We start from the raw sequence: 11,947 nt of genomic DNA on the forward strand, positions 1-11,947 counted from the left end.
AAAATTGAAATCGGAAAAACGAAAACTGAATATTGAAAATTGAAATATAAAACTAAAATTGTAGTAACAAAATAAAAAAATAAAAAACAATTAGTACTACCAATTAATCTTGATATTTTATAGAAAAAGGATAAGATCAAAGTTGTGTGTGTGATGGATAGAAGGGTGAAAGTTTGGACCATCATCTATCTCCTCACAAATACTACATAACAACTGAAATCAACAACTGTCCAAACTTCATTGTAAACGTGATACATATACTCTTTGTCTCTACCAATTTCAAAAAAAAATTACTTTCAAACACGTGTGCATTTCTTTATATAAATATGGATTGAAGTTTGTGCAAACATATCATCAACAATCATCTACTTAACTCAACAAAAATAAATCATGGAATCAATTGTGGATGTATCACAGTGTCTAGGCAAGTACCACCTAACTCTCTCTTCATTTCGTTTTCATTAAATATGTCTTTATGTAGTATATCACTTGAGATGAAATATTGGCTTTGCCTATGTACAGGGAAGGATTCATGGCCAGAGCTAGTGGGGAAGAAGGGCGAAGAGGCGGCCGTTGTGATAGAGAGTGAGAATCCGTTTGTGCATGCGATAATCCTGTTAGACGGAACTCCCGTCACCAAGGATTTCCGCTGTGATCGCGTCTGGGTTTGGGTTGATGAATGTGGATACGTCCTTCGCACTCCCTTCATCACTTAAAAATTATATCTTTTGGAGTCTGGCGTCAAATCCAACTTTCCTTTTTCCTTATTTAATTTTAAAGTTACGTTGAATAAAGTGTTGGATCTGATGCCAAGTATTGCTTCTAATGTATGCCGATAAAGGCCCAATAATAAAATAAATTGTATCTTGCGTGCCTTGTTAAATTACTATGTCCATATGATGAGAAAATAGTCATTCATTCTAAATCACGGAATCATATTTTTATATATTAGTTTTATAATAAATATGAGTAAAATAAAGTTAGTCAAAAAGAGACAATTATTCACGGATGGACAAAAATGGTAAATTGGGATGATTATTGACGGATGGAGTAATTAAATTGAACAACTCATTTACATATGTAACTGCAGATGGTAGTTATTTTCTGATAAGAGCTTTCTTTACATTTGAAAACCAAACCATTACACAGAAACCATACCTCAATAGTGATAGTAGTGATAGTGAGGCTCACTACTCTCATCATATCTATGTACATTGGTGGGTGATTCCACTTCATGATGATAGTGATAGCCATTGTAAGGAGGCTGTTGGAGCTCATACTGATACACCTGATGATGCTGATCCAGTTCATACTGGTACGCGCCGTGAGGCCTGTCCGAATTCATGGTGCTGCACAGTGTGCGACACCTCTTCTTCTTCGTCTTCGTCTTCGTCTTCTTCTTCCTTTTTGTGCTCATGATGAGCAGGGGAGGGCGAACTGGGCTCGCTCGGAGAAGGGCTGGCTTCCTTGGTCGGGGTTGGATCCGTGTCGACCTTCACTTCCACGAGATCCACCTCTTCGAATGACCGGAAGATGGGGTGTAGGTACGCGTCTGCCAGGTAGGATTTCACGTCCACGTCAGATGCAGAGGCACCGTCTTGTGTGTCCTTCGACATGGCTTCCTGAAGTTATATTTGACACGGACTGTGATCAAAATAGAACTAATTCCCAATGCAAAAACTGCACAACTGTCGTTTTTGGATAATACGGAGGTTATTTTAGTTGATTAGAATATCCAGATTTTATAAATACGGAGGTCATTTTAGATCATTTTAGGTCATCCTTTCTAAAATGAACTAAAAATTTGACCAATAATGACCTTTGTGTTGATTCGGTAGTTTGTTATTAAGATTGAGTTTTGCATATATCACAACCCGATTTGACACTACCACATTTCTTGATCCTGAAGTAAGTTCAATCAGATTACCTCAAGAGGGTACTTCCGGAACGCAGGCTCAAAGCGATTCTTGCAGTATTTGTGGAACGACAGGGTCAGCACGGGCAGCATCACTAGCAACGGAGTCGAGTTTGCAGCCTCTTTCGTGCTCAATAGGCCCAACAGGAGGAGCTGTGAAATGAGCAAGCTTGCTACAATGCGGCCGTGAACATGAGGCCAGAACGCAGCAGCACTCTCGTATTGCTGGTGATACACATTGATCACCTGATGGCGATAGACAAAGTATGCCAAGGCGAAGAAGACGAGGATGAATGGAAGGAGGATTGGCGTAACGACCATGTAAACAATGCCTAGAAGGAAATACAGCTGAAGGCTCGGTAAAGCCTCTGGGAGATCGACACCTCCAGGGTCCATCGCCAACTCCATGTCCCTCTCGGTTTTCACAATGAACATGTTCTTCAAGTGGAAAATCACCAAAGGCCTAAACCGGAGTATTTCACAAGCGATCCCAGCCCAGCCATCGACCATTATGTATGTGATGAAGAAAGTAGCCTTCATTGGTATTGATACACCAATATTTCTCGGGATTCTGCAACCAAAACGAGTCTAAATTAGTCTGAAGCCTCCAACACGAAACAACGAGAGAATCAAGGAAGGAACATTACTGCTCAGCAGATTGGTGAATGAAAGCATCAAGTTGCTGGAACGCAGTTCCTGCCACGATGCTGCCTAGAAACACGTTGACAAGCATGAAGTAGTAGTATTTTGCAGCAGTCCTTCGTTCCAACACGGAAAATGCTATGTGCCCCTCTATCTTCGACATTACCATTAGGATCGCAGGGAGATAGTATAAAAAGATCTTAAGAATAAGACCTGGAAGGAAACCTTGTAGGAATGACTTCACAAAACTCCTGCAAATCGACATACAGATGTCGTTTTCGTGTAGAAACTAAACTGCACACGAAGTAAATTATATGCTTTGATGTGGAAAACGACACTTACCATTCAATTAATGGCTCGAGGAAAGGTGCAACTCTCTCCAAGCCCTCCAGATTGGCTAGGGACTGAACAAAAGCAATAGGTATCATGTAGAAGAAGACCAATGCAAACACAGACAACGATATCACTAGATGTCGGATGCTGAGTGAAACAAATGGTATGGTAACGTTCCTCCAGTATACATCACGAGGCTCAGGTGCCCAATTTGTCAGCCATAGTGTGGGGTTCTTGCTCTGTTGTGTCTGCGCACAAACAGCCGCTCCCCATCTTGAACTAAACGACACAAATGCAGCCGGTGTTATGGTTTTAGGATCTTTTAGAATCTTCTGGCGTTCCATCGTCAACTAAGAGCAAGGCATGAAAATTCGTATCTTGTCAGGACAAGATGAAATAAGTTGTTGATCAAGCTTAGCTTAGTGTTCAGACTTACTTTTTTGTCAAGATAATTTATTTGCCCCTTATAGTAGTCGATTGCATCCACTCTTTTACCCCATAGCCCGAGGCAGCCTCTCTACACGATAAAAACCAGTAAAGCTCGACTAAGTCTTAAGCCAGAGAAACTTGTTTTTTACGAATTGTACCTTCGTCTTAGGCCTCTTGTCTGGATGCCTCTCAAACTTCAGCTGGTGATAGTCGAGCCAGTTCTGAAGACGGTGTCTTTGTCCTAACGAGCCTGGCAAACTTATTAGCATTGTACACAGCCTGGTAACAGCACATGAAAGGTAATGAACAAGAGTCTGTTGCTCAGAAGAAAATTTGTATGAGAGATTCTAGCACCTGGTGACATAGGTAATGATCTGGATGGTTTCTCTGGAAGAAGGTTTGAACACTGTCAGATATCGAGCGTCCTGAAATATGTGGTACGTTTCTTACAAGAACCTGTGGATTATTAAATAACTTCGATAAGTAAATGTCTCATGATACAGCATATCCTATATCTATATGATATCATCAGATTGACTCTTGATCAAGTATCACGTTTCGAGTTACAGAAAAGACCACACAACTAACCGTGAACTGCTCAGCACGCCTTTCTTGAGAAGCCAAAAATTTAAGCCGCATTGAAGCAACTATACTGTATTCCTTATAAAGCATGTAACATATCCAGAAAGTAAACAAGTACTCCATCGATATGTGGACAAAAAACCTGAGATTCAACAACCAAATTCATCTCCTCGGCCTTGAAATCGTGAGGTGAGGTAAAAAAAAGAAAAGGAAATAGACTGTAAAGCAAAAATGGACATCACCAAACACTATGCTTTATGTTTCATGCAAAATGTACTTGAAATTATTTAGTAGGTCAAGACATTTTTGGGGGGGAAGAGGGCCACAAACTTACTTATAAGACTTGGGGCGAACGTTTGAGATTGAAAGCTTGTCGATGTCATTGACAACCAAGTCGCGGCTCAAGAAAAATAGAATTCCATCAGATACATTCACTGGAATCAGAATTAAGAGTGCCACAGTTGCTATTGGTGCAAATATTTTCAACCTGATAGAGGTAAAAAGGATACAAATCAAAACATTATTAGCAAACACCAAAATTTGATCAAAATATGCTTGGACCCCAAAACAGGACATTTGCTGATTTTCTAAAAAAAACTTTCAAGAGCTTTTTTCCTTTTAAACAGTCAGTCAAAAGAATCCCACCAACTACGAACACTAATTTGTATCTCATTTCATCCTAGAAATGTTACAAAATGTATGTACAAGGATGCCTATTTGAAGTGATGTTCTTAAATGAAATTAGCTGAGTTTAGAAACTGTGTAACAACATACATTGTACATTGTACTGGTATGGGAATCTTTCCTACATACTATATGAAGTAAAAATCAACTTCAAAAAGAATCTTAAGAATCAATCCTCAAAATCATATGAGCTTCTTCTTGAATTCTGAAGATGCACTAAGCCACCAGGTATATAAACCATTAAATTACAAAAATTGTAAAAAGAAGAAATTTTTATACCAGAAATCATACATTTCTGATATGAAGTAAAAAAGTCTCGCCACTCCAGAGCACACAAAAAAGATGAAAACTTTGGCAAGACCACAGATCGAAACCATTAAAAACACAAAATTCAACTCAAGATTACAAATTTCATCATTGGAAAACTTCATCACAAGAATCTAGTAATCAGAAAAGAAGGAAAATTGCAAGTACCCAAGAGTGTAAATCCTCAAGAAAACAGCAGAATCCAGCCCAGCATGGCTAATAAGCTCAGACTCACTCATCTTTAGCGCCTGAGGCATCCAGTTGAGAAAGGTGAAGTAAGTCATGATATTCAAATTGACAAATTTGCCCACCACCCCACCCCAGCTCCTGGGGCTGGTCCTCTTCCCAGCATGTACCATTTGGGAAAGTAAACTCTGTCGTTGATTGGCTGGATTCTCAGCAAGGCAAAGGCCAGCAAGAATGTGAAGGCGCCGATTATGGTTGATCAGCGCCGACACCCCTATATCCCCAAGACTCGCCATTTCCTCAACTCAAACACACACAAAAAAAGTGATCTTTTGAAAAGGGAAAGGAAGGAAGTAGAAGAAAAGTGGGTAGTTAGTAGAAAGGTCATGTAACAGAACTTTATCAAAGGTGTAGCAAATGAAGATGCTGTTTTGGTTATCCATTGCTGTTAATTGGCACAATCACAAAACTACAAACACCTCATTTGCTGAAAAAAATTGTGTTTTTGGTGGCTTGTTTCCTTGTCTTTATGCTCTGGAAAAGGGCTAGTTAATGGGATGTATACAATCTGTGCACATTGATTATAGTAGTAGTGGGTCATGATGGGTAATGGCTAGTTTATTTTTAGGTGGAATATTATTAGTATATAGAAATTTGCTCATGCTTGTGTGTCGTGTGGAATATTGGGACCAGTGACGAATTTTTTTGTTGCTTTTGGATTTGGTAACTGAGAGAGAAGAATTTTAGAAGATGGGGATTGGAAATGTCTGGTTTTGGTTTGTGCTCGTGATTGTGCCTTGTTTATTAGTGGAGGTGGCGCAATGATTTCTGGGTTTGTAGAGTTGACAAAGTGTGAAAAGGTTCTTTTCTTCTTTTTTTTGGGAGTGGGTGGGTTCTTGATTTTCTGGCGGTGCTCCGCCGCGGGGAGGCGGTGGTTGATCATGGCAAATCGCTGATTGTTCGCCGCGATTTTGGGTTATTGCAGATGACAAAGCTTGGTTGACTATGAGTTAACGTAGTTTAGATTAGCTCATGATCCCAAAGCTTATCTGGAATATTTTTTAAGTTCATTTTCATTAAAAAAAAAATCAATTCTGTAACAACTAACACATGATTATTTTATAATAGGATGTTCTTTTGTATAACAAAAGCCTAGAAAGTTGTCATTTTTTATGTATTCAAATGAGAAAGGTAAAAGGAATGGAAAAAAAGAGAGATATAAAGACATCATTGAACTTGCAAAGTGGAATGTTTATTTTTTTTCTACCAAAAGCAACATAACGTGAGGTATTAATTCTATTCTCTTTTAGTAATTTATGCAAGTTGCTCATGGAGTATTATTTTAAAACAATTAATCAATTATAGTGGACCCTTGAAAGTTGGACATAAAACAATTAATCAATTATAGTGTGGTTTTTATAGTAATAACTAATAACTAAATATCAATTTTGTATGTTAAAAATATCAACACAAAGATATAAATTTATCAATCTTTTTGTGTTGATAAACTTATGTCTTTATGTTAATATTTAAATTTACATGTTGTATGGATAATTATATCTTGTGTTGATAATTTAATAAAAAAAAATTAAAATTATTAGTTATTATTATAAATTAGTTAGTACACTAACGCAACCACGACCAAATGAGTCCTATGTATATACTGTAATTTACAGAGTGTGAGGAATAATCTATATTAGGTATCTACGCATCAAACTATAATATTTGCATCGAAATTAGCACACCACATTCATAAAACCTAAATAAACTTGTATGCATACTGTGTCCACACGTAACGACGACTCTTATTTATTTTATTCTTTTTTAAGAATTGGCATATAGAGTTCAATAATTGGAAAAAAAAACCCGTAATCTTAGTCAATATGATTCTTTAACTATAGTATGTATATGTAATATTGTATCTAATCATGTTTTACTTATATCTTAGAATATGTGTTGATTGTAAATTTTACTTTGTTAGGGAATGAGTTATGAGTCGAATGATCATGTCAAACAGTTTGGTGATCAACATTTAGAGAAGATATTTTTTTTTATTGCAGAGAAGATACTTCTTTGATAATTAACAAAATTCTAGTACGAAATTTGAAGCTAGCATACACTGTGATTTTCAAATTACAAGCACCAAGTATTTTTTTAGAGAATTACACGAGTTATATATATAAAAACAATTAAATAATCATACAAGCATAAAAAAGTGATAATTTTATAATTTAAATAAAATTTAAAAAACAATAGGAAGGATTGTGCATGCTTATTTTTTATTTAGGAGCCAATATCAGTCACGTAGTTAACGATAATCATAATCTTGGTAGAAAAAAAACGCTTTTTTTTAACTAATTGGCACTTTTGTTCTAAACCTAAAAAAGATTCAATAGTATAACGAGATAATAGTTATTTAAAAATGAAATAGACATTCTAAAAAAAATTGCCGAGTAGCAGAGTTTAATACTCCAGTGAAGGGACCCACAAAAGCAACGAACACAAAACTGTAAATTTAAAAAGAAAAAAATTCCCGGAATAAACTGTGTCTGCAATTCCTCCATTTCCCTCTCTTCTTCGCCCCAATCGCCACCATTTTCTCTTCACCCCATGTCCAGGAATGGCATTTTCTCAGAGAAATCGCGATGAACCCTAATTCTCGGATCGAAATTCCGGGTCGTTGTTCCAAACAAATCGCATCTGAAGAAAAGGTCAGTGGTGAAATCTGCAGAATCGGGAGATGGATCGACCTCGGCGACTTGGTACCTGCGTCAGTCGATTTCGAATCTTTGTTTTAGGGTGGGAATGATTCTGGCGTCAATCCTGTTGTAGGTATAAATCTGAATGATGATGAATTAGTTTGTTTGTTTGTTATAATTGTCGGAAGGTTAAACTTTTGTGTTGATTGCTGTTTATACTCTTTATTTTGATCTAAGGCTGCTTCTCCCAATCTATTGAACTCTTTTGATAAAAATCAATATTTTGATTTGATGTGTTTATGATTATAGGATTCCTCCATTTCAAATATGTGCAAAAGTCGTTTCTCTATGGTACAAGCCTCCACAGAGTTTGAACTCAGATAAAAAATACAAACAGACAACACCAACACTTATCTCAACTCGTCATGCCTTTGTAGCTGCGAGGGGAGCAGCCGCCCTGGTCGCCACAATCTGCTCGAAGAGGTCTCTGATCTTCAACCCAACGATCGTCTGGAAAAGCCCCGTCCCTTGTTGCTCCCAGGGAAATCCGCATGCTTCAACATCTGCTGCGTCACTTCTCCATAGAACTTGGTCGAAAGGTTGCTCAAATGGCTCTCCACATAGATCAACTCATCCAGTCTGTCAAACTGCCCATCCATTTCCAGCACAGAAACCTACAAATTTCAATACAAACATAAGATTTCAATATGGTATTTATGAGATGAAACAAGGTTGGAAATGAAGGGATACATACATACCTCTTGGCCGTAGTAAGTGTCGGGGCCGTAGGAGAATTTGATGCCGGGGTAGGAGCAAGTGAGCTTCCTTCCACAGGGAATCCAAGAAATGGTGGAGCCTTCATCAAAGAGGTAGACAGGGTTGAAGAACTTGACACCTTCCTTCATTATAAGTCTCACTCTCAAAACTTTGCCCTCGTTGTCGTCCGGGATCAGCTGCGTTGGCAACACTTCGATCACAGCGTCCGCGAACTGCTTCTGTGGATCTGCATTTTAGTTCAAGATCATCATCAACATCACCATCTATTGAATGTGTGTTTTGTGAAGATGCAGAGGAAGTTGTTAGGGTTATTTACCGATGTAAGCATCGAAGTCCGGTTTTCGGGCTTCAATGCTGGCCTTGATGCTTTCAAGGCTGTGCCCTCTTTCAGCCATGTCCCTCTGCACCATTCATCATGCCCAAAATACCTACTTGAAAATTATGATCAAGGTTTGCTTTTTTTCCTATTTAGGGGAAATTACCTGAATTTTCCATGCAAATTTGACTTCATTGCTGATGTCAAGGTAAATACTGAAGTCCAAGAGGTCTCTAACACGTTCATCGTACCTTCACACATAACATAAAACTATTTTAGAAGACTTGTACACAAAAAAAATACGTATAGGATTATGATATAAAACTAATTTTGAAGACTAGTACACAAAAAAATATAGGATTATGATATATGTAAAATTCAATCTTAAATTCATTTTAGAAAATTCTATTATTAAAACATGGAGATCATTGAGGTCATTTTTAGATAACATTTTTTTTGCTCATTTAAGAAACTTATACTTTGATATGATCACCTCATGTTTTTCTAATTCGAATTTTCTAAATGGACTAAAATGATTCTGAAAAGTAACTTTCCTGTTTTGGTTCTGCAATTTTGCATTAGGAATTAATTTTAGAGGAACCTCTTTTTTAGTACACCAACTATCTCAAATGGGTAAATTTGGTCCGTAACATTTCATAATATCTTTTAAGGTCCATCAACTATAAGTTAATATCAATTCAACTACTTTTTGGCTATTTTCAATATTTTCATGACCAAAGTACCTTAAGGCCAATGAGGGCAATTCAATCTATTTACCCTCTCATTTTCATTAAAGTAGTAGTATGTAATTTGGGATAGTTGATGTACCAAAAAAGATGTTCCCTCTAATTTTAATTTCAATATAAAAATATCTTAATGATAGTAATATTCCATTACTTTTAATTATTTACGTTTAGTTTTACTTATTTGTAATATTTTAAATCATTGTACTATATTTATATTAATAGTGAAATAACTTAGATATAAATATATGTAAACATTATACTTATACAATATTTGTATATAAAAGTAGTTCAATTTATTAGATGGAATATTAATTTTTCAATCTTAAAGCTATACATAGAATATGTTATTTTTAAGTACAATACAAAATTGATAATTAAAAATAAAATAAAATTTATTAACATACATAGAATCTTAAATAATTCAAAAGAACTAAGTTTTATTTTATCTACTCTTAAGTAGTAATTGTAGTCTAAAAAAATAGTTGAAATTATCAATAATCAATTTAATAAAAAAGACAATGACATTCTTAGTTGAATATATGATTAATTTAAATTTATGATTGTTTAATTAAATAAAAAATTAATAGTTGCTATCAATTGTTTAAGCTCATAATGTCGCGTCTTAATATTATCATTAGGTCATTTACAACATCATGAAACTGTTCATAATTCCCATATCTATTCCCTTTACTATTCGTGAATCATATTTTTTCTACTTTATTAAATTTTATTTCAACGTAGTATATATTATATATTATGATTAACTTAAATTTCAGTTTAATAAAATACGAGATTAATTAAAATAAAATATTTATCTTAGTTTTATTTAAATAATTGAGAATGTAATCATATAAAAGTACTAACTAGCACTAGAAAGTACTATCATAGTATTCAAATAAGGTATGGTATATATTAGTAATAATAGTATAAGATCTATTAAAGTTAATCCCAAATAAATTAGAAAAAAAGAAAAAAGTGGATGAATAAATAGATTGAATTGCCTTAATTGCCTTAAGGATACTTTGGTCATGAAAATATTGAAAATAGCCAAAAAGTAGTTGAATTGATATTAACTTATAGTGATGGACCTTAAAAGATATTATGAAGTGTTACAGATCAAATTTGCTCATTTGGGACTTTGGTGTACTAAAAAAGAGGTTCCCTCTTAATTTTATTTTGATCACAACTCAAAAACGTGCTTACGTTTTTTCATTCAAAAATCATAGTCATTTTAATTAAAATTTGATAAAAGGTTGACCTGTCTCACAAAACTATGAAAGTGATATCTAATCATTAAATATTTGGTTGATATTTCAAAAATAGCGATTTTTTTTGTTAAAATAAGATAGAAATACATAAAGAAAGGTAAATATAAAGAATTAGTTTATTGAAACGACCTTGTTTATGCATTACCAAAAGACATCTTTTATACAGAAATGTGACAGTAAAGGAAAAAATTGAAATTTCTTTATTTAACTTTCCATTTTCTTTTCTTACGAAATTGAACAAAATGAAATTTTATGATTTAGTCGACTATTCTCTTCAGTACCACATTAGTAATCACTTTTAATTTTATGTACTCATTTATATTATAAAAATGATGATAAATAGTTAAAGTGGAGAAAATGATAAGATTGGATTTATCGTTGATAAAGAGTGCATGGGGTCAGCAGCAGATATGCTGACATGGACAAAAGCAAAATTCCTAACCATAGAATTATGGATAAGGAATACTCACATTGGGTGTAAGCCTTCGATAACGAGGATCTTGGGAGGCTTGATTACCTCCGGCGGGTCCAGTAGACCACTAACGTGGTTGTAAATTGGCTTATCAACAGCCGTCCCATCCTTCAACGCCTTGACTTGCTCATACATTAGATCGAAGTCATTCGCTCTGGGATCCAGTGCGGTTACGCCCTTCTCCTTCCGTCCGGTTCTGTCCAGTGAGTGGTAGTCGTCCAGGCATATCACTGTCGTCGTGTCGCTTATCAGCGTGTTCGAGTCCGGGTTCCCGCCTTTCGGGGGCTCGGCTGCTCCTCCGAAGACGGAGGTCAGCCGCCGCATGAAGGTGGACTTTCCGCACCCGAGTCGGCGGCTAGGCGATCACGACGGTCTTCTCCTCGGCAGAGCATGATATCAGAGCGGAGCGCCGACCTCTGAGGGGTCTTTTGTGGTGGTGTGAAGAAGAGGATGTGTTTTTGGGGGAAGAAGGGGGAGTGGGGTTTTTGGTGGTGTGGAGATTGAGTTGAGTGAGTATATAGTGGAGACTGCCATTGCTAATGGTTCTCCTCTTCTTGGTTTACATGAAAAAATGGGAGATATATAGGGAGGG

The 11,947-nt window shown here is 36.0% G+C and overlaps 2 pseudogenes; both read right to left on the reverse strand.

Moving 5' to 3' along the window:
* Window positions 1-1,307: 1,307 nt before the first annotated feature.
* On the reverse strand, window positions 1,308-5,235 carry LOC121781689 (annotated as a pseudogene).
* A 2,804-nt stretch (window positions 5,236-8,039) lies between these two features.
* LOC121780736 lies at window positions 8,040-11,903 on the reverse strand (annotated as a pseudogene).
* Between the last annotated feature and the right edge of the window lie 44 nt (window positions 11,904-11,947).

The sequence above is a fragment of the Salvia splendens genome, chromosome 20 (genome assembly GCF_004379255.2).
Source record: "Salvia splendens isolate huo1 chromosome 20, SspV2, whole genome shotgun sequence".
Classification (NCBI taxonomy): Eukaryota; Viridiplantae; Streptophyta; class Magnoliopsida; order Lamiales; family Lamiaceae; genus Salvia; species Salvia splendens.